This window comes from Thamnophis elegans, chromosome 12, assembly GCF_009769535.1.
Source record: "Thamnophis elegans isolate rThaEle1 chromosome 12, rThaEle1.pri, whole genome shotgun sequence".
NCBI lineage: Eukaryota > Metazoa > Chordata > Lepidosauria > Squamata > Colubridae > Thamnophis > Thamnophis elegans.
In genome coordinates, this window is record NC_045552.1 from 22,327,974 (window position 1) to 22,351,770 (window position 23,797).

Below are 23,797 nucleotides of genomic sequence, written 5' to 3' on the forward strand. Positions count from 1 at the left end.
ATTCTCATTTAGCCCTTGGGCAATTGGTATCAGAGTTTGACTAAAGCATGGTGATAGTTTCTCAGTTGATGTACAATGGCTGTATCATTAACGAATTAACAGCATCATTAACGAATTAACAGCAATCCATGACTCTGTCTTGGGTTTCTACTGGACAGTACCTCAAAAGCCTATTGAAGAGGAAAAAACTGTGAGGTCCTTGCAGAGGTGGGTTCCTACCAGTTCGGCCTGTTCGGCTGAGTAGGTAGTAATGGCTGGCCATGCCCCCAAACCAGTTCTATACTTGTTCTATCAAGCATTTTTTACTACTGGGCATGTGCACATGCCCGAAGCTCATCCTTGAGTGAACTGGCAGTAGAAGAAGCCGGTACTTGATCCTCTCTAAGCTTGGTTGATGAGCTGATGATGTTACCAAGTTGGGTGATGAAACGTCTGTAAGAAAACAACCAAACTCAAAGGGCATCAAGGACCTCACAAAGCAACCCTGAGCTATAAATATTCTCTTCTATTGGTAAGCTGGAAAAAAAATACAGCGGAATAATTCTATTTTTACCTCAGTATTTTAGAACCTGTAAACCCTAATAGCCACCAGGAGACTATGGCCTCTGGGAATCTGGAATCTTTTAAGAAAGATTAAGTTGTGTTGTTTAAATGCAGAACAAATTGGGAACGTGGTGCTGAGATATTTCTGCTTTGAATGGTGAGTAGGAGATTAGCATGGCTGAGGCTTAAAAGCTGCATATCAATGTTAAATGTGGGAAGGGTATCACCCGTAGGCGCTGTGAATCACCACAAACATGCAAAACAGACGGGGCTAAAGAATTGAGAATCAGGTGTGATTATTTCTTGCACGCAAGGAGTCCTAACACCGTGGCATTGTATGGGCAATGGCTGGGGTTGGATGGGAGGATTCTTTCATTAAAGCAGGAGTTGGAGGAGGGGGAATCTCCCAATTATAAAACTTCAATTTGTACTGATGTGGCAACCTGGTGGTAGGCAGACCACACAGCAGAATTATAGTTCTCTGCAGGCCATGCCACGCCCACCAAGCCACGCCCACAGAACAGATAGTAAAAACAATTGAATCCCACCACTGAAGGACTACCTGTATGCTGCAACCCATAGAGTGCAGGCTGATGGTGAAGAGCAGAAGAAACTCCTAAATCAGCTTGGATCAGAGATGGTCTTCAGCAGGTTCTGACCAGTTCTGGAGAACCAGTAATGGAAATTTTGAGTAGTTCAGGGAACCAGTAAATACCACCTCTGACTGGCTCCACCCCCATATATTCTCTGCCTCCCGAGTCCCAGCTGATCGGGAGGAAATGAGGATTTTGCAGTAACCTTCCCCTCAAGTGGGGAGAGAATGGAGATTTTACAGTATCCTTCCCCTACCATGCCCACCAAGCCATGCCATGCCCACAGAACCGGTAGTGAAATTTTTTTGAATTCCACCACTGCTGGACATGCCTTCTTTATGAAAAAAAAAATGCTGAGTTCCTCCATCTTTACCTCTTCCAGATGACACCAATTTCTGGGGGCAGCAGCGTCTGGTTGTGGTCAATCCATTAGCTGCCTTCTCTTCTACACAAACATTTCTTTCCCAACCTTGGCATTTAACTGGTTTCTCTGAAACCTGATTTTATTTTACTAATCCACAGCTGGTGTTCAGGGCCTTCCTAAGAAAATGATCTCAACCTTCAGTCATTTCAGAAAAGTTTCCCCTTACTCCTTTATTTAAACAGCAAGACAATTTCCTAAGCTTAACGCCAGAGTTAGCAGGAGTGTCCATAGCGGCTTTTTTCACCTAGGCTGGCTCAATTCATAACTGTTCTAGCAGCCATGTTTTTGCACACAATGATGCTTCCTGCAGAGGAACGGTCGTGGAAAGCTAAATATCAGGAACAAAAATCCGTACTAATTTTTCAGGAAAGATCTGTCAACTGGATACTGGTTTCTTCTGGCGCTGTCTCTCCAGGCTTTCTCAGAAAATCCATGTGGATTTTCCATTCCAACACTCACTCCTATACAGGTGCTAAAATATTTGAACTCTGCTTCAATGATTGTTCCATCTTTAAAAAAATGCTGAAAGGATAACCCGAAAGGTAATTAAATATAATTATGTGGCTAAAAATAATGCTCTTGGAACAGATGGGTATAAAATCCTCGCAGCCTTATTAATTTGACTGATATGCTATTCAGTCATAGACCAAAAGTTAATATACAACTCAAAACAAGTAACTTAAGAAAGGCCAAACTTATTTGAGGGGGAAAAACTACATAAATCAGTTTCTGAGTCAAAACCTGTCTTACCTCTGGATGGATTATTTCTAACACCTTATAACAGAGGTGCAGAAAGTACCACATTTTGGAAATTTTGTAAGAGGTTTTTTTTTCTCTCAATGGGGAAAAAAAACCTTCTGACTGGGGCCACCGAAGCATCTCCTAATAAGGGGAGAAATTAGTTTTACATATCATGTAAGATGCAAAAGATATGCAGCTACCACAGTCTCTACCCCTGATTACATATGTAAGTATTGTGAGGAAAGATATCAAATGATATTCTACATCCGTGATGGCAAGCCTATGGCATCTGTGCCACAGGAGGCACACAGAGCTTTCTCTGCAGGCATGCACATTGTCGCCCCAGCTCAGCTCCACCGCGTATGTGTGAATGGCTCCTGCTGCTCCCGCCGGCCAGCTGATTTTCGGGTCTGTGCTGCGTATGCGCAGGTGGCAGAGCAACCCCCACGGTCTATTTTGTGTTCCACGAGGCTTCAGGGAGGCCTACTAGGCCCAAAATGGGATGTGGGGTGGGTCACAGGGGCAGGGAAGTGCGGGGTGGCTGTGTGTGCTTGCGCAGGGGGCGGAGTGTGGGGGAGGAGTCTCATGTATGCATTGCATCATGGGTACGGTCACGCCCTTTCAGCGCAGGACTACAAAATGGTTAGCCATTACTGTTCCACATGGAGCAGAGGGCGTAGTGTAAAAATGTTGTCAGACCCCAAGAACCAGAAAGCCACATGGAATTACTTCTGAGCAATGAACGAGGTGAATATTTTGCAGCTCAGAGATGAAATGAGGAGTCCTTGGTATTCTCTGAGCCCCAAGAACTAAACTCAAGAGAGAGAGCATCCAGGACTCCTTCCTTCTGAGCAATTTCGTTTATTGTTCCTCAGCTATAGACAGACCTCTTGCCAAACTAAAGCAATTACTTGCATCATTAGAGAGATAGTCTGAGAATGTCTAGGGAGGAGCCATCTTAACTCCCTTTCTCCCAACCAAACTCTCTAAGCTTCTTTGCCTCTTCACCCTCAGGAATGCAGTTCTTTCCTCTTGGGAATCCAGACTGCATTCCACCACATCAATTAGGGTTTTCTGCACCAAGTTCATATAGTGTAAATATAGTTGTAAATCTAAATCATGCCCACCATTATTGCACAGAGCCATAATATGCATTCTTTGCTTTTGCTTAGGTGAGAGATCAATCTCCTATTATGAGCTAGGATGATGGCTTATTCCACACAAATCATAGTTTAAAATCTTGGCTTGGCATTCTGTGTGAACTCAGCCAGTCTGGCTGAACTCTTCCAGGTGCTGCCAACTCCTCTCCCCACTCCTGATTTCCTTCTATAGATATGATGTTATAATGTTAGGGTTCATTTGGGGAAAACCCCATACATTATTACAGAATACAGAACAATAGATAATAGATAACAGATTAACAGAGTTGGAAGGGACCTTGTAGGTCATCTTGTCCAACCCCCGAAAAAACAGGAGACCCTACTCCATTTCTGACAAATGGCAGTCCAATTTCTTCTTGAAAGCCTCCAGTGATGGAGCTCCCTCAACTTCCGAAGGCAACTTCTGTTCCATGGGTTGATTGTTCTCACTGTCAGAAAGTTCCTCCTTATTTCCAGGCTGAATCTCTCCTTGTTCAGTTTCCATCCATTATTCCTTGTCTGGCCTTCAGGTGCTTTGGAAAATAACTGGATCCCTTCCTCTCTGTAACAGCCTCTCAAATATTGGAAGACTGCTATCCTGTCTCCCTTGGTCCTTCTCTTCATTGTCTTCATATCTTCTTTTCCTATATTCCTGTATTCTTGTCTTCTCTTCATGTATTGAGAAATGTATGGCACAATCTATGATGCCCTGATAGCAGAAGCTCTAATCTGTCTCTGCAATGAGAACAGGGATTGGTTCTGACTGCAGATTTGAAGAGCAATGATTGTTAGATTCCCTTAGCTTTGGTTTCCTCTCCAATTGCTGTCACCTGCCAGTAGGAAGAATCATCACAAGCTGATTAAGTTGGGGGTGAAAGACGTTTGGCTGAGTGCCATGGGTGATAGTTGCAAATGAAGAGGTGCTCCCTCTCGGGTTACTTCTCAATGCTGAGCTCCCATCCTTCTGGAAGCTCAAGTGCCTGGAAGAACAGAAACCTGGTCTATGAGTGGATAGCTTCTTCCACCTGCCCAGGGAAAGCAGAAGCAAGGTCAAAACTGGCTCCAACTTTGCCTGATCAAACTCATGGTTTCAAAGCAGGGATCAAAGCCCAGGGCAAATTTTGTGAGAGCTCTCACTCTGCTTGCACAAGGCTGGTTTGCCTTGGGGTGCTGGTGGTGGTGAAGGGTGTGACCTCTCTTGAAGTTGCTTGTGATCTTCTGGGGAACCCCAACCAGACCTGGTATTCACTGGTTCTCTCCAGTTCGGGCAAACTGGTAGTGGCAGCTGCAGGAGGCTCCGCCCACCCACCCCAACGTAATGGACAGGCACTGCACATGTGCAGAAGGCGGTGCACCTGCACAGATGAGGGCACAGTCACATTTGCGAACCGGTAGGGAAGGGAAGTGAACCGCACCTCTGACCCCAACCTTCAGTTTGAAAACCCCAAAGTTCTGTGCTGAGGTGAGCAACTTGTGTGTTCCCTTAAAGCCTTGTGTGGCGGTGATGCGGGAAAGTCCCTAAATTACAGTAGTGCAGTTTTCTGCTTTTTCAATCATATTTTCAGTAAAACAAGTTCATTAGTACAAATTGAAAATTGGATTTCCTGCCTTTCTAGCATGGCTGAATCAGTGACTGCGCTTTCGGCAGCTTTGGATGGCTGAACTTAGAAAAGCGAAAGTTGTCTGTGCTTATTGTACACAGTGCTTTAACTCAGGGGCTTTCAAACTTTTCTACAAGAACAGAACAGAATAACAGCGTTACAAGGGATCTTAGAGGTGTTCTAGTCCAACCCCCTGATCAAATAGGACACCTATACCAGTGATGGTGAACCTTTTCAGCACTTAGTGCCGAAAAGGGAGTGCGCACACATGTTCATCAGGGCCGCAATGCAGAAGAGGCATGTGCGTGCCGGGAAATTAACTTCTGGTTTCCGGTGCACACATGAGCATCAGCCAGCTAGTCTTCCGGTTACTGGCACACATGCACATGCGACAATCAGCTGGAAGACCAGCTCTTCCAGTTTCTGGCACTGCCGCACACACAAAGGCCAGCTGATTGACATGCACGCATGCGTGCCACAAGCCTCGAAGAGGAACAGCTGATGCCATACATGCCAGGCAACATGGCTGCATGTGCCACTCCGCATGCCATACATTTGCCATCACTGCCCTATACCATTTCAGACAAATGGCTGTCCAGTCTCTTTTTAAAAGCCTCTAGTCACACAGCATCCACAACTTCTGAAGGCAAGCCATTCCACTGGTTTATTGTTTTCACTGCCTCCTTAGTTCTAAGTTGGATCTCTCTTGGTTAATGTACATTCATTGCTTCTTGTCCCATCTTCAGGTGCTTTGGAAAAGAGCTTGACCCCCTCCTCTCTGTGGCAGCCCCTCAAATATTGGAAGATTGCTAGCATGTCCTCCCTGATCCATCTCTTCACCAGACTAGCCATGCCCAGTTCCTGCAACCATTCATCATATGTTTTTATCCTCCAGTCCCCTAATCATCTTTGTTGCTCTTCTCTGCAGTCTCAACATCTTTTTTTTATTGTGATGACCAAAACTGGATGCAATATTCAAAGTAGGGTTTTACCAAGGAGATATAAAACAGTATTAACCTGTTGCCTTAAATAAAAAGGCCAGAATATCTTATCAACAGGCAAGGCTCTCGTAGTGATAGAAAGTCAGTTACATTTGAGCCAACTTTTTGTTTGTTTGTTTCTTTTACCAAACCCCACTGAATGCTTGCAAAGGCACCATTTGAAGAGTCCAGCTCTAGCATGTAATCAGCCTTCTGACTATGATCTCCATTTCCCTTTGGGCCAGTCCATGACCTGGTTGAGTGGGACCTTCATTTGTCTGTTTTGCTAGGAAATATTTGATCCGCCTTCCCCCCACTGGCTGCTCTGTGTCCCATCTGTTGCTTTTGTTCAAATGTCCCGTGGCGTTTTGAACTTTATTAGACACGTGTCTGGAATCTATTCTAAGCGCACGGAAAGAATTACATCCCATCCTCAGTATGTTCACAGACGGTTCAGTTTACGGCTGCTGAAAGGTCTGTCAAGTTTCCGCCGTAGCTCCTGTGTTTTCAAGGAATGTAGCTATTTTTTCTTCCCTTGTTTATGTTTGCAAGTTTGCTATTTATATCGGATACCAAGCATTTGACTTGAGTTGGTATCTATTCGCAGCTAGAATTCTTCCCCTTAATTATAAGATGAGTGATATTCAGGGCAGAGGGCAAAAGAAGACCGCCAAAGAGATCTCCATCCAAAATTATGGGTTTTCTTTTATTTTTGGTGAATCTTAAAACTCAGACTTGGGTTTGGAGAGCAGTTTTTTGAAGAGCTATTGTCTAAGAGCAGAGGTTTTCCAAGCTCCGTCTTAACATCCCAAAAAACTGGGTTGTATGGTTGCCAGTGAATCATTCTTGTCTGGAAAGGCTCCCACAGATTCTCCTATAGGAGCTGCATATTATTTAACTTGCTTGTACAAGTAGCACCAAACCATTAATCAAATCCTGAAAAATTCTCTATGGATTCAGGGTTGGGCTTCCAGGTTTTCCTGAAGCGTCGTTCCACAAATAAATAGGGTTTGCCACTGCTTTCGGCTCACTTTTAAGTAGAAAGAAGTTCAAAGCTGGATTCATATATCAGAGGTGATATTCAGCAGGTTCGGACCAGTTCTGGAGAACCAGCAGTGGAAATTTTGAGTAGTTCAGAGAACTGGTAAATACCACCTCTGACTGGCTCCGCCCCCATCTATTCTTTGCCTCCCGAGTCCCAGCTGATTGGGAGGAAATGGGGATTTTACAGTATCCTTCCCCTGGAGTGGGGAGGGAATGGATATTTTACAGTATTCTTTCCTTTCCACGCCCACCAAGCCACACCCACCAAGCCATGCCCACAGAACTAGTAGTAATTTTTTTTGAATCCCACTACTGTACAACATGCTTAACCAAGTCAGTTAAATCCAGGGTCTGCATTTGAATAAGAAGCCAAATGTGATCAGATTCAATCTTGGTTAGGTCAAAGATCTGTTTGCATTTGGTGAGGGGGCTGTAAGAATCCATACCTGTTGTATGGTGCATAGTTTAATTGGTCAGCCAATTTAAACCTATTGTGTGATGGTAGCATTGTGTGTTAATTCTGTTTAGGCCAATAAGTGTCATGCAGATGGAAGCCATATGTTCAGATTCTCAAACTAAAAAGTCCTGGAGTCATTTTGCACTCTGTCCACCAAATTAAAAGCACTGACCGGAGTCACACATTGTATTAAAGTCTCTGTGTTTATGCTTAGTTTGTTGGCAAACAACAGTTGGTTGCATTTACAAAACAGGTTTAATCAAGAGGTGCATAAATAGAGATTGAGGACCCATGGCTTCCAGTTTGCAATCTCCATTGTACAAGTAGTCCTCAATTTATAGACTTAGGACCAGAATTTCTGTTGCTAGAGACGCAATGGTTCAGTGGCTAAGACACTGAGCTTGTCGATTAGAAATGTCAACGGTTCGAATCCCTAGCACCAGGTAACGGAGTGAACTCCCGTTACTTGTCCCAGCTTCTGCCAACCTAGCAGTTCGAAAGCATGTAAAAACGCAAGTAGAAGAATAGGGACTACCTTTGGTGGGAAGATAATAGCACTCCATGCACCTTTGGCGTTTAGTCATGCCGGCCACATGATCACGGAGATGTCTTTGGACAGCACTGGCTCTCCAGCTTTGAAACAGAGATGAGCATCGCCCCCTAGAGTCATGAACAACTAGCACGTATGTGCAAGAGGAACCTTTACCTTTTCTGTTGCTACGCAAGGCAGTTGTTAAGGGAGTCACACCCAATTTTACGATCTCTTTTGCCACGGTTGTTAAGCAAATCCAGCTTCCCCCATTGCCTTTGTTCAGAGGCTGGTTGGGAAGGTTGCAAATGGGGAATTCCATGTTTGTAAATACATGCCAGTTGCCAAGCACCCAAACCTTGGATCATATGACCCTGCTGCAGCGGTGACACGTGAGGACTTTAAGTCACTTTTTTCAGTATTGTAACTTCAAATGGTCACTAAAGGAATGGTTGTAAGCCGAAGACTACCTGTAATGGGTGGAGTATAAAAAAAAATAGTGACCCATGAAACTACTAACATCATCAACATTAAATGGTGCCTGCTCTGATGCTGAAATGCACCATGAAAGTGAGATGAAGAGAGTAGAAGAGAGAAGGGAGACAAGAGGAGGAAGAGAGGGGTTAGGAGAGAGGGTAGAGGGGGGAAGAGTAGGAGAGAAAGAAGGAGTGGAAAGAAGAGAAAGAGAGGAAGGGAAAGTAGAGAAGAGAAGGATGATAGAGGGAAGAAAGGAGGTAGGGAGGAGGAGAAAGGGAGAAGAGGCAAGAAAGCAATGGATAGAGTATAAATGTGGTGTATGGAGAGCAGAAGAGCAAATGATAGTCTTCGGGGGTTGATGGTAAGAGGAATTAACACAATAGTGAATAATACAAAATAGTGTTGGTTATGATGTAATGATGTAATGGTATGCAGGTGGCTATTTGTATGAAAATAAAAAAATAAAAAACTTATTAAAAATAGTGAACCAGATTCAGGGCAGTCTTTTCAAGTTTACCTTTCAGGTATTGTGGCCTTCCAGGTGCAGCAAAGCTGGCATTGAGACCCTTCCGGGATTTTGGGAGCGTTGCCAGTGTAAGCAAAGGGGCGAATGTGGAATGTGGAGACGCTTCCTGATTAAGGATCCCATTGGGAATGGAGCAGGAAAAAGTCAAGGAAAAAGAAAAAAAAAACTTCAGAGAGGAGAGAATCCTGGGCTGGATTTTTTTTTTAAAAAAAAGAGGTTAATGAAGAAAACTAGGGGGAAAACAGGTCACATGCTTTAAACCCACAAAATCCTTATTTAAATCTAGGCTTGTCAATCATCCTTAAAGGGCAAAACAAGGGCAGGAAAAGGGGAGCAGCTGAGCTTATTCAAGAGGGTGGAGTCTCTCTGCTAATGGGATTTTATTTATTTGTATGGAGGGTGCGTGTTTGCTATTCTCCTGCAAAAGGCCACTCAGCCTTTGGGCTGGGAGGCGGAGGGACAAAAGTGGTCCAGCTCTGAAGGTGCGTGTCTTTTCATTGTGTTCTTTGTGTGCTCTCTCTTCGGAGCCAAAACTTTCCAGCCTTTGCAAACAGGGAACCCCAGTTAGGACTTGCTAGCAATGACTCCGAGTAACGGGAGAAGGTTGGGTTCTTGCTGCTTTGGGAAATAGGGCAGGGCATCTTGTTTCAAATGCATTATTAATTTGGCATTCCATGAAATGTCCTTTTTCTGGGCTGAGCCGAATAGCCTCCCTTGTCTTGGGTCCTTTGGATGAATTTGAAATGAGAACTTCTGGCCAGCCTGGTTAGTTAGCCTGACAGTAGGACAGGGACGGTAGGGTGCGCTTATACACACCCCCTTTACAGACCTCTTAGGAATGGGGTGAGGTCCACGGTAGATAGTTTAAGGTTAAATTTTTGGAGGTTTGAGGATGTAACAACAGAGTCAGGTAGAGCATTCCAGGCATTGACCACTCTGTTGCTGAAGTTATATTTTCTGCAATTGAGTTTGGAGCCGTTTAACTTGACTTTGTATCAATTGTATTATTATTGTGGAAGCTGACGTAGTGATTGACAGGTAGGACATTGTAGCAGACAATTTTGTGTACTACGCTTAGGTCAGACTGTAGGCAGCGTAGTTCTAGGTTGTCCAGGTCCAAAATTTCAAGCCTGGTGGCGTAAGAGATTCTGTTGTGAGCAGAGGAGCGAAGTACTCTTCTCGTGAAATACCTCTGGACTCACTCAGTTGTATTAATGTCTGATATCTGGTTACCATCCTAACCCAAAATACCACAATTTTGTTTACTAAGGCAAGATTTGCTTCAGAAGAAGTGGGTGTAAGGAATAGGTGACTTAATACTTTGCACAACTAATGGCTGGAGGTAGAGAAACTGGTGTGTGCTTATCTGTAAATGGTCAACACGGTTCAAATTAGAGTATCACTTTATGATTTGAGCATAGTTGAAGAATAGGTGGCTTGAAGGAGCAATGGAGAGATTATATGGATTATCATATGACAGCATTAGACAAATGATGTCAATTTGCTCCCTGAGATTATGACGTGTGTCTTGCCTTCTCCCTGGATACTAGAGGTTGATGGCTATAGATAAGTATATTGGTCTGATTTCATCTCAGAGGCATAAGATGCAGTGACACTTTTGCGATATTATGCTGGCCATCTTGCAGATTTTGACTTCTCCTGGGGATACTGTTGGATATGTGTGTTGATATTTCAATTTGTAAATAAATTCCATTAATCTATAAATATGATTTCCAATAATGCATTTATGCCCCTGAATTTTTCTACTTTGTTACTCTAACTTCAATAGAATCTAAGAAGCCAAAGATTTCTAAGGGAGCATTTAGATCATTGACTGTTTCTGGTTCATCTGGCACATGTTTGTCTCATTTCCCAATTGTAGTATTGTTACTTTAGTGGGGTAAGGTGGGAAGCCAAATGTTTTGGAGCCATATATAACAACAAATGAATCAAAGAACCATCCCAGGAATGCTTTGGGGTAGATATGGTCAAGATGGCCTCAGGAAACCTGGTTAGATTTTTGAGGTTAAGTTCTGACACATAAGAGATCTGTGAGGATGAGACCCACTTTAGAAATAGCTGGAGGTTCTTAAGCTGCTTGAATATTTAAATCTATCACGCCTCATTTGTGAAAGGAAAGTTGTATAGCAGAGACAATGGAAAATAAGAGATTTTGTCTGCAGGGCAGGGATGGGAATTAAAAGGTTGATGACACGGAAGTGTCTTATTTTTGTGCATTGGTGTGTGCTTTGTCTTATGGGCTAGTTACTGTAAATAACACTGTTGGTAGTGCATGAAGTCAAAGTAATTGGATGAAATCCAAGAGACTTGATAAATAAATAAAAAGGAGTGGGTACACAGATGTCAGGGATTGGAATGGTATGTGGGAAAGATTATGACAGACAAGACAAAGAGATGCTACTTGGTCAGATAAGAGGGCTGCAGCTGGATAATGGGTCAGGCAAGAGGTTCAGAATGGACACTCCCTAGTTTCTCAGACTGTAAAAGTGACAGCGGGAGAACTGTACTTTTAGATTTGCAAAATTCTGTTAATGTCGCTTTACAATAAAGTATAATTAATGTATCTTGTTATGTTTTCTCCCTGATCTACTTGGTAAGGCCAACATTAATCTTGCAAGTTTGAAAGTGTGCTGACTGGGGAATTCTGGGAGTTGAAGTTCACCCATCTTAAAGTTGACAAGGTTGAAAACTCTGGTGTAGCTCTCACAGGGTGATTGCTGTTGGGGGCGGGGAGGTGGAGGCAGTGATATATTTGAACTCTAGAATAAAATGCAGGGTACAAATGGGAAGGAAGGAATGGGAAAAGCTTGGGAAAAATATTCAGGAACAAAGGATCCTGAGAGAGAATTAGCCTGTCACTCTAGCCTTGACGAGGTAACAGACAGAGGTGGTATTCAGCCAGTTCTGACAGGTTCTGGAGAACCAGTAGCAGAAATTTTGAGTAGTTTGGAGAATTAGCAAATAGGCTGGCCACGCCCCCACTGCCTCCCAGCTGATCTTCTTTTGTTGCCCTGAACAGGAGAACGGAGCTTGAAAGCAGGTTAGTGGGGTAGGGAGGGAATGAGGATTTTGCAGTATCCTTCCCCTGCTATGCCCACAAAGTCACACCCACAAAGTCACGCCACACTACACACACAAAGCCACACCCACAGAACTGGTAGTAAAATAATTTGAATCCCACCACTGGTAATAGAGTAGAAGAATAAATATTTTGAAAGTGATCCATCTGGGTTTTGGAAGACTTGTTATTGCATGCAGAGAAAGAGGGAATTCCATGAGGCTGCAAAGTCATGCCTATGTCAAGATCTGTCCAGCCGTGGTCCATTCACATGGGACCCTGAATCCAAATGAAGGAATCCACTTTCCCAGGGGATTTCTTGCAAAGAAATGGAAAAATGCTGTAGGCAAGATGTCATTGAACAAAGTCCCATCCTAGAAGCAACCTCCAGGAAGGGTTTGCTCAGCAATTGCAGGGTCTGGCAGGGTTGGGAATGATATGCCCCACTTGCTTGCTAAACCCCCCTCTCTTAAAAACTGTTCTAAATTGAAACAATTTTGTCTTCCTTCCTCCCTCGATGTTAACTTTAAACAGGTAATCCTTGATGTATGACCACAATTGAACAATAGCCGTAGCACTTAGACTGATATACCACTTCACAATGCTTTACAGCCCTCTCTCAACAGTTTACAGAGTCAGCCTATTGCTCCCAACAATCTGGCTCCTCATTTTACCCACCTTGGAAGGATGGAAGGATGAGTCAACCTTGAGTCTGGTGAGATTCAAACTGTCGAACTGCTGGCAGCCGGCAGTCAGCAGAAGTAGCTTGCAGTACTGCATGCTAACCACTGCACCACTGGAACTCTTTGAGCCCAACATATCTGTTGCTAATTGAGACAGTTAAGTGAATTTTGCCCTTCTTTACGCCCTTTCTGTCAACGGTTGTTTAAGTGAATCACTGCGGTTGTTAAATTAGTAACACGGTTGTTAAACACATTTGGCTTCCCTGTTGACTTTGCTTGTCAGAATGTCCCTAAAGTTGCTCACAAGACCTGGCACCGTCATAAATGTGAACCAGTTGCCAAGCATCCAACTTCTGATTACGTGACCATGGGGATGCTGCAATGATTGTAATGTTGAATGGTCACTAAACAAACTGTTGCAAGATGAGGAGTACCAGTAGTAATAGTTTTCTTAATTTATTTTCATCGAGAATGCATTAGATAAGTATAAACATGATTATGAATGGATACGAATAAAATGGAGACAGTAGGACAGGGACGGTAGGCACTTTGGTGCGCTAATGCTTACAGACCTCTTGGGAATGGGGTGAGGTCCAGAGCATAGAAAACCTTTGCTAGACCAATTCTCGAATACAGCTCTTCTGTCTGGAACCCGCACTGCATATCGGATATTTATACAATTGAGCGAGTCCAGAGATATTTCACGAGAAAAGTCCTCTGCTCCTCTGCTCACAACAGAATCCCATATGCCACCAGGCTCGAAATTTTGGGCTTAGACAACTTAGAACTACGCCGCCTTCAGTCTGACCTACGTGAGCATAGTACACAAAATTTTCTACTACAATGTCCTACCTGTCATTGAATACTTCAGCTTCAACCACAACAACACATGAGTGCACAATCGATACAAACTCTAGGTAAACCGCTCCAAACTCGATTGCGGAAAATACGAATTCAGCAAAAGAGTGGTCAACGCCTGGAATTCACTACCTGATTCTGTGGTTTCTTCCCCAAACCCCCATAACTTTAACCTTAGACTGTGTATCAACCTTACCCCATTCCTAAGAGGTCTTCCCTCTCCTTCTGGCCCCACGATTGCGAAGGACTAGGACACAGTTTTTTGGGACACCTCGCTGGCAGGTAATTTTAGCCTTTTCCAGCCTGCCTTGCTATTCTTTCTTCCCTAAGTTGAGGGAAATTCCTTGGCGGCTCCCTTCCCTTTCATTGCCGAAATGTAGTTTAATGTAAACCTAGCTCTGAGGCAGCTTTTTCTCATTTTTAAACTATTTCATATCAATAGCTGGCCTAGCATTTGTTTTCTTTGAATCTGGGTTGGAGAACTGGTCTACATTTCTCAGGATATCTCTTTAGGAATCTTGGCAGAGGCCGGGCCTGTATCTTTTGAAAAGACTGTAAATGTAAAACAGAAGGGAGATATTAAAAGAAGCATAAACAAGTTTCGTTCCCTTTCCCTCCTTGCTCCCTGTCACCACCACCTTAACTTTAGAAATAGGAAAAAAATGAGGGTTCAAGACTGAGAGAAGAGAAGTGAAACATATCAAGGGGGTTCATTTAGCAGGGAAAGCTGTAAGAAAAACAGATTTTCCCCTCTTTTAACTCTGGAAAAGGGACGCAGTGGCTCAGTGGCTAAGACACTGAGCTCTTGTCGATCAGAAAAGTTGGCAGTTTGGTGGTTCGAATCCCTAGCGCCGCGTAACGGATGAGCTCCCGTTACTTGTCCCAGCTTCTGCCAACCTAGCAGTTTGAAAGCATGTAAAAATGCAAGTAGAAAAATAGGAACCACCTTTGGTGGGAAGGTAACAGCGTTCCGTGCACCTTTGGTGTTTAGTCATGCCGGCCACATGATCACGGAGATGTCTTCGGACAGTGCTGGCTGTTTGGCTTTGAAACAGAGATGAGCACCGCCCCCTAGAGTCGGGAACGACTAGCACATATGTGCAAGGGGAACCTTTACCTTTTTAACCCCGGAAAACTGTCTTCATTTCTCTCTTCCTCTTCCCTTTTCCTGCAGCCTGTCTTAAAAGCAAAACCTTTGGCATGTCACAAAATCACCCCCCTTCTAATGTGCTCATGGATGGGTCCCGCCATGCTTCAGGCAGGAGAGGAGAAAAGAACATTTGGACTGGGGATGTGGGGGGACAGAAAGGAAAAGCATCCCTACAGGTTTGAATGCCAAGCTCCATTGTCCCACAATAAATTTCATATGGAATTTATTTTCAGAACCATAGTATCTTTTTCCAAAGTCCATGGGATGGAGTTCATGAATGTATTTATATTTGTAGAGATGGCAGGCTTCGGAAAGAATGGGGTGGGGGTAGGGGTGGGTGGGGGCAGAGTCATTTACTGTAAATCCTAAATAAGAAAACTAGGTAGCTGGCTTCTATCCCTTCTTTGGAACATTTTGTCTATATTATTAACTTGATTGCAAGATGCAAAACAGTGATTGCTTGTGTATTGCATTTTTAAAAAAAAGAGATTATAAGGGGAGGAAGCCAGGACTTTGCATGCATTTTTCATTTACTGGGATGATTTTTTCAAGGTCCAAGTCTATTCTACAGCTGTAAGATTTCCTGGTGCTTTAATCCAAGTCCTAACCAGGTCTGGCTCTTGTTTGGCTTTTCCAAATCAGCCAAAGTCAGCCTGGTATGGTTTCTGGTATGAATGGCATCAATACTCAGAATGATCCTGTACATCATATCTTAGGGGCTGCCACAAAGAAGAGGGAGTCAAACTATTCTCCAAAGCACCTGAGGGTAGAACAAGAAGCAATGGGTGGAAACTGATCAAGGAGAGAAGCGACTTAGAACTGAAGAGAAATGTCCTGACAATGAGAACAATTAATCAGTGGAGCTACTTGTCCCCAGAAGTTGTGGATGCTCCAACACTGGAAGTTTTAAAGAAGATGTTGGATAATCATTTGTCTGAAATGTTATAGGGTTTTCTGTCTAGGCAGGGGGTTGGACTAGAAGACCTCCAAGGTCCCTTCCAACTCTGTTATTCTATTCTATTTCTATTCTATTCTATCATCTGGTATACATAATTTATAGGGTTTGGGTCAGGCCTGGAAGCCATCATTTGCATTGGGCCTTCAGACCTGACACATTTAATGCTGTGGGAAATTGGGAGGGGGGATTATATGGGGTGTGAGAGATATAGTCAAAATAGCATTCCTTTCACAGAGAGTCAAGGACATCTTTCCCTCTACCTTGAATGGTATGACTGGGAGGCATCTCCAGTTTTGGATGGTGCCTGATTGGGCCATATGATGGACATGTGGGTGCTGGGCAGAGACTTCGTTTGGGTGGGGAAAACCTGGAAGCCTTCAGATTCAAGTTTTCCCAGATGTGCCAATATGACATCTCTAATAAAATAGAACTTTGAGGAACTTCGGAGTCTTCTTTCATTGGGGGATGTTACTTGAAACCTTACAGTTTGTTGATTGAGTAGCACTTGATAAAGTCACTTGAGGGCAACACTGTTGGGTTGACTTTATTTAGAATGATTGAGTTCATATGGTAACTAGTAAAAGAAACGCATGTCCTTTGAAAGTCAACTGATGGAATTTAATTTTTGTAGTTTCTACCAAAACAGAAAGATACTTGGGTGTAGTGGTTAAGGCACCAGGCTAGAAATTGGGAGATGGTAAGTTCTAGTTCTAGAACTGTGTGTCTTGGGCCTTTCATTATCTCTCAGCCCTAGGAAGCAAGCAATGGTAGACCACTTCTGAAATATTGCTAAGAAAACTGCAGGGACTTTTCCAGGCAGTCGCCAAGAGTCAACACAGACTTGAAGACACCAAAACAAAGTTCCCCTCCTCTGCCTCTCTCTCCCTCTTTCCCATTGACAGCACACTCTAGAAACCATGATTCATTGTGTGTTCCAGTCCAGTGCTAGAGATGAATGTCCAGTTTTCCCACCACAAAACCCACTTCTCCTAGCCTTTCCAAGAGGATTTCTTGAAATTGGAAGTGGGTACAACCTTGTGTGCAGCTTTTGGCCTGTTGTCAAAAGCTCTAGGCAAGAAACCAGTTCAAACTTTTAACAAGAGCCATCTGCCCCTTCAGAGTTGGCAAGGCAAGGAGAAAAGGAGAATGAGGAGCAGGGCGGAAGAAAGATAAAAATGACACACAGAACTAGTGACAATGAGAGAGAAATAAGGGCGCCTGAAAAGCTGCTATCTACAGTTTGTTTTAGAAGCCCAAAATGACCTGGTTTGTACATAACACTAAGCCCTGATGAGTAGCTCCACACAGAGAAGGTCAAATTTCCATTGAATCAAACTTGATTGCTGGTGCATTTCAGAGACGTGACTATGCAGCTTTCCAATATGGAAGTGGTTGACCAAAGCCTTATCCTGGAATTTTTTGGGGGGAAGGGTGGATAAACTTGTCCCCAGTTCTAGTCATCAATATCCTAAACAGAATCAGCCATGCCTGGGTTCTTCAAGATCTCTTTAAGTTCTGCCTCTGGTATGTCTCAAGTCAAGAGGAAGCAGGCCAGAAAAAGGCTACAGGGGATAATCCACGCCCACATTATTTCCAAGAAAATGACAGAAATGTCACATCTAAAAGCCCACACATCACATAAAATGGGATATATGGGTTGTGTCAAGCCAGCCACAAAACAGCACAGAGTGAGAAAAGGGGTGGCTCATCATGACCTTTGGCTCAGAAACTCCAAACATTGATGCCAGTTAAGAGACTCTGAAATTGAACGTTAATCTGTCTGGAGAACACCATGTCTTTCTGAAATTGACGTGGCTCAGTTGTGGGCAAGATTTTGGATCCCTCCATTTGTACTAAAAAGAACAACTTATCATCTTCAATTGTGGCTTCTTCTACAGTCCAGAATGCATTATAACCGATCCTTCATTTTTCTCTCTAGCTCCTTTTTTGTTCACCCTTTTTTCTTTGGTGATGAAAACTTTCTCCTCCTTTTGCTCTGAATAGCATGTTTTCAATAACTGGCCCAGCAGTTGAATTCCTTGGTTTTAATTCTTTCATTGTTTGATAGTCCACTCATCTGCCAGTAAAAATAGAATTGTTAGTAATGTCTCTTGCATGTCCTGTAGCAGAAAGTTTTTGTCCTCTGTGAGAAAAGCCCAACTTGACCCCAGTGACTTAAAAAGGAGCAAAGAGCTTGATTCCATCTGCTTGGCATGACTGTTACTAGGGTACTACTGGTTGTGTTGTTAGTGTATTAAGATTTTGTTTTGTCACTCACTGGTGAAATCTTACTCTCTTAAACATCTACATTTGAATCAATTGCCTTTTTTCCTTTTCATTGCTTCTTCATTCATCCTCTGTTTATCAATTATTTTCATTCTGAACATACAGTATCTTTTCATGCACTGAATGAATAGAATTTAGGCTTTTACAAATTATAGAATTTTATAATCCAGATAAATCTGGATCTCCCTCTGTAAAGCTTCCATCTACTGGTTCTTGTTCTACTTTTAGCAACTATAGAAAATACATCCATGCCATCTTCCTGTTACAGTTTTTCAAGTATCTGAAAACTACTATTTTTATTTGTTCACAGTCTTCCCTTCTCTTCCCATAATTTACTGTTATTTAATTTGTATTTATATTATGTATACTCTTGAATTAAATTCCAAACCTTTGGACATTTTTTTCCAATTGTTTTCTGATTTTTCACATTAATTTACTTCCTCTTACTTCTGAATTATTTCATTTTTCCCACCATCCCTGCTTAATAGCTTTCTGTTGCCCCTCTTGTGTGAAAGGGCCTTAGAAAGGTTTTATCTTGAATTACGATATATATGGCTAAGGAAGGAACTATGGAACAGGTTGTAGAAAAACAGAACAACAATAGTTTCTGAAGGTGTTTTCACAGAAAAGGTTTAAATTAACTTGGATTAAGTCCATCCATAATAAAGGTTTATATCAACATAAATTGAGTTTTGAAATATACACCAACAACAATAGAAAAAGGAAGGGAGAGAGGAGGAGAGAATGAAAGGAAAACGGCGGAAAGAAGAAAGAGGTAAGGAGAGGAAGATGGAAGGGAGAGAAAGAGAAGGAGGCAGGGGAGGAAGAGGAAGAGGAAGAGTAGGAGTAGGAGAAAGGTAAGGGAAGAAGGAAGGGGAAGGAGAGGAGGAAGGAAGGAAGTAGAGAAGGGAGGGAGGGAGAAAAGAAAGGGAAAATAAGGTGGTGTTACAACAGGAGGAAAAGATGGTAAACAAAGCACCCAAACTGTATATTATAACCTATTAAATGAAATAATAAATGTGTAACAATGATAAATGTAAAGAAGAATAACAATCATGTGAATGTATACTTAAAATGGTATGTAAGAGAATAAACTTCTTTGGGGAAAAAAGGTTTATATCAATGAGAAGACATATTGGTATAGTTCAGTCCACCTCACATGGCATTGAAACACAAGGAAGTTTACAGGGGTGTTCAACTTTGGCAACTTTAAGACCTGTGGACTTCAACTCCCCAGCCCACCATGCATCAGAGTGGCCATACCATACCACACAAGCTGCATGAAACCCACCTTCTACTGCTTCAAGGTTGTTGTGCCAGATTTCTTAGTTTAACATTACAATTTTATCAATTTTCCAGGTGATGAATAGAACAGTGTTTCTCAACCATCTCAACTTTTAGCCTTGTGGACCTCAACTCCCAGAATTCATGGCTGATTAGGGAATTCTGGGAGTTTGAGTCCACTCAACTTAAAGTTGTCAAGGTTGAGAAACAGTGGGATAGAAACATGGGAGCATTTTCTCTTGGGAGGGGTGTCTCTCCTTCCCATCCATATCTATAGTCCTCTTGCTAACCAAACAATCTGAATATTTTTGGTCAATATGATAAATGTTTAAAGTTGCCCAGGTTGAGAAGCACTGTCTTGGACTGTTAAGAACATGGGTTGCACCACCTAGTCCCCAAACATTACTTATCTCTGGAATAATGTGATGTGTGGATCAGTGGTGGGATTCAAACATTTTTACTACTGGTTCAGTGGGCAAGGCTTGTCTTGGTGGGTGTGGGAGGGAAGGATACTGTGAAATCTCCATTTCCACCCCACTCCAGGGCAAGGATACTGTAAAAGCCTCATTCCCTCCCCATCCCACCAACCTGCTTTCCAGCTCTGTTCTCCTGTGCAGGGCAACAGAAGAAGACCCAGCCTATCAGCTGGGACTCGGGAGGCAGAGAATAGATGGGCCGGGGCCAGTCAGAGGTGGTATATGCCATTTCTCCAAATGTTACGTACGGACGTACATTGTTAAATTTACATGTTTTCACATGCTCACTGGGGATTGGTTGCCCAAACCCCGGGAAGTTTAAACAACTGTCATTGGCTGGCTGGTCTGCCGGAGCTCCTTAAAAAGTGAGCTCCATCAGGCCAGTTGGCAGAACGCAGCCACTTACTCTTGCAATAAAAAGTGCTGAAACTCACTCGCGCCTCTCGCTGCTGCTTCTCGCCAATCTAACACCGAACTACTTAAAATTTTCGCTATCGATTCACCAGAACTGGTCAGAACTGGCTGAATAATTTTGAATAATATTGAGCTTAGAGGTTTGTGAAATGTTACATTTCTGGTGTAAACCTGCAGTTTGGATTATGAAAAGGGCCATTTGAAATACAGCTTTAAAATAGTCAGTGGACTGTTTCGCAATCAAAGCATGGACTGAGACAGGAGATGACCAGGCTGAGCCTGAGGGAGGGGAGGTGAAGTGAGTCATCAGTTTGGAGTCTCTTCATGACCACAAGAGATCTAAGTTCAGCCCCCTTGATTTCCCTTGATTCTTATCTACCACCAATTTGCTTTGACTGTTAAGAATTCTGGTTCTTGTAGAGAGGTAGCATGGAATAAACTTGTTCTCATTTGAACAATCTTGGCTCCTGATTTCTTGCACCTGGACATTGCAGTTAGGATGGGGCATTTACAAGATTTTGAACTTGATATGATATGAGCTTGACATGGAATGCAACTTTTGCAGAACTTTATACTAGATTATAAAATGCAACTTTCTTAAGAACAAAATATCACACCAAATACATCCATGGTTGGTTAAATAAATCATAATTAGGTAGTTTTTACAGAACATGCTCAGTTACATATAAGTAAATATTTGGGTTACAACAATAAGCAGATCCCTCTTTAGCCTGCTAAGCATGAACTGCCCCAAACTTTGGTTTATGAGACCATCATGTCATTGAACTATCAACAGAAGTTTAGATGAGAAAGTTACTGTATGTTTTGGGTTTACATTAAATTGAATTCATCATGTCTAGCTAGCATCCATCCCATTACAATTAATATAAATGGTGGCTCTTATGCAATAAGCTTGCTTCGTATGGTTGGAGAGCTTCAAAGAATCCACAACTGAACAGAATTCAAGGTTGTTGAGATTGGACAACGTGGTGAATTAATGTCAATGCTCCAAATCTCATTCAAATGACCTTATTCAGAAGCATGATCACAAAGATTGAGGCTGCTCAGTCTCAACACACTAAACGATGGTTTAATGGGATTTCCAAGTTGGGCATCGCACTTCTGTTCCATTTTCTATCCAGAAATGCTAGAAACATATTTTGGACTACCATGTGTGGAAACTCTTTCATTAGATCTTGCAATGAACTCAGAAGTTTGTGGTTTTGAAACAAAAAAAGCAAAAACCTATAGCGGTCATTCCAAAAAGTTTGATCATGAGTTATTCCTATAATTGGAATTGTCAGTCACAAATCATATGTTAGCCAGAAGAGCTAAAGAAGGTTGTTAGATGTCCTGCCACATGTAAATGATTAAAATTATGGACAAAATAGTTGGGCTTCAGTCTTCTGCATGGAATCCAATGAAATTTGGCAGAAAGGTGTGCTAGAGACCTGGAGACTAGGTGGGTTTCTGCCGGCATTACTGCTGGTTCGGTGCATATGTGATTTTGCATGTGCACGATTCGCTCCCTTGCGCGTGCTTGTGCAGTTGCCTATAAATTGGTCTGCGCATGCTCAGAACATTTAAAAAGGTCAAAAAATATGTTGCGGTGACCAGGGAACAGGTTCGGGGCGTGGTGAGCATGCAGTTCCTACCGGTTCGGCAACCCAGTCACCATTTCCACTACCACTTACTCACTGACTGTAGCCTCTGTATTTTCACAATGCAGGGGGAAAATACTTTAGAGGAGGCTATAACACCAGAAAAGTGGAATGTAAGCTCTACTCCATCCATCCATGCTTCTTGAATACCAGAGTAGCTCCACTCTGCTAACCAGCAGGGTATTTTTCTTCAGGTCCTTCAGCCAAATCAAACCTTTTTTTGGAGATATTTTGAACTCCTTGTTCATCCGAATCCAGGTGGCCAAGCTCCAGTGAAACTTACCCAGCCTTTGGTTCTTGCTCCTTCCTTGTTTTTGTAACTCCTCTATTTTGCAGACTGGAAATGGCAAATATTTTAGCTGAATGTCCCAAGCATAATGTTTGGAAGAATGTATCCTGAACACCCACTCTAAAAACATTGTCCTTTGCTCAGAAATGTTGACAGAAAATCCTAACGAAGTCAAGGGAGAAATACAATTATGTATGATTTTTTAAAAATAAAATAAAATATCCAGTTTCAAAGAGGACTGAAAAATGTGCCTGGAAGAGGGCCAGCGTGCCCAGGTCCACCCACTCCTTCACTGGAACCATTGTCCTGGTTTTTGTTGGCATAAAATGTGGGTTTGAAACAAGTTAGGAAAACAACTCTTAGCATACAAGTCTTGTTGGGTTCTCATTTGTGGCTGCTATCACAACTACTTTAACTCAACTCTACTCTACTCTACTCTACTCTACTCTACTCTACTCTACTCTACTCTACTCTACTCCACTCCACTCCACTCCACTCCACTCCAATCCAATCCAATCCAATCCAATCCAATCCAATCCAATCCAATCCAATCCAATCCAATCCAATCCACACTCCACTCCGCTCTATATTATCTTTTTACTTATTTTAGACTTGATTTTACACTTTTTTCCCTGGCTAATTCCAATGGACTCTGGGCAGTTTTTTCTGTTATTCCCATTCTAGTCTTAGAGATGATGCCTTACCATGAAGTTCTGTCAAACCCAGTAACATTTTTGCATTTTTTTAGTACTATACTATTTAGCAACTGAAAAATAAGAATGTCAAATTAAAAAATGAGGATCCTCTTCCTTCACAATATTGAATAGAGATAACAAAAGGACAACGAAAATCACCTAGTACCTCCCCGTTCCCATTCTCTCTTTTTTTCAGGCTCCATCTAATATACGATCCATCATAACTTAGGAGGAATCCCTAAACCTACGTTTAATTTTTTTCTTATAACTATTTTAGCAGCCATTGAAATAGGGGCAAAGAAGAGGTAGATGAATGCTCCAGAAATTAGCAACCTAGGGGTGTTATCTGGCCAGTTGTTGGGAAATTCTCAGCCAGCCAAGGAGGAAGGATGAAGCGGGGAATTAGCCTTGAGTCACTGCACAACAGCAAGATACCTAGGAGATTCTCTGTCTCTCTGTCTCTCCCTCCCTCCCTTCCCCCCCATCTCTTACAGAAACACACCAGCTCCATGGAACCTTATATGTTTGTTCCCAAGAGAAGGCAAGCAGTATGGGGAGATTCTCGTACTATAGGTAGAACAAAAGAAAGTAGTCGACTTTATGTCTGGATCTGGTTGCCTGGGCTTGACACCAGTTCAATTCAGTCCAGTGCAAGAGAACTGGTTATTAAATGCTCACTTACATAGTCACAAGGGAAAACCACACATTTCCTACTCAGGAAAAGATGGTTCACATTTGACAGAGTTCAGACATGCATGGGAAACCAGGAACCTACAAGATTATGTTCTCCCATCTTGTCCAGACATAGTAGGAAAATGGGAATTTACTGTAACTCTTAATTCAATTGAAGCAACAGGAACCTACCACCTAATGAAGAATTTAGCTGCTCTTGATTTCCTTTTTTAATAGA

At 42.6% G+C, this 23,797-nt stretch overlaps 1 protein-coding gene across 3 annotated transcripts in view; it reads left to right on the forward strand.

Annotated features, from left to right (window-relative positions):
- Nucleotides 1–23,797, forward strand: part of COL8A2 (collagen type VIII alpha 2 chain) — a 183,150-nt gene that overhangs the window by 74,669 nt on the left and 84,684 nt on the right. Inside the window, exon 1 of one of the 3 annotated variants that reach the window (XM_032227388.1) lies at nucleotides 9,497–9,536. The exons of the other annotated variants lie outside the window; for them this stretch is intronic. The gene's annotated coding sequence lies outside the window, so the exon portion shown is untranslated. Of the gene's footprint in view, nucleotides 1–9,496; nucleotides 9,537–23,797 lie in introns of those variants that run through there. 3 annotated transcript variants of the gene reach the window in all.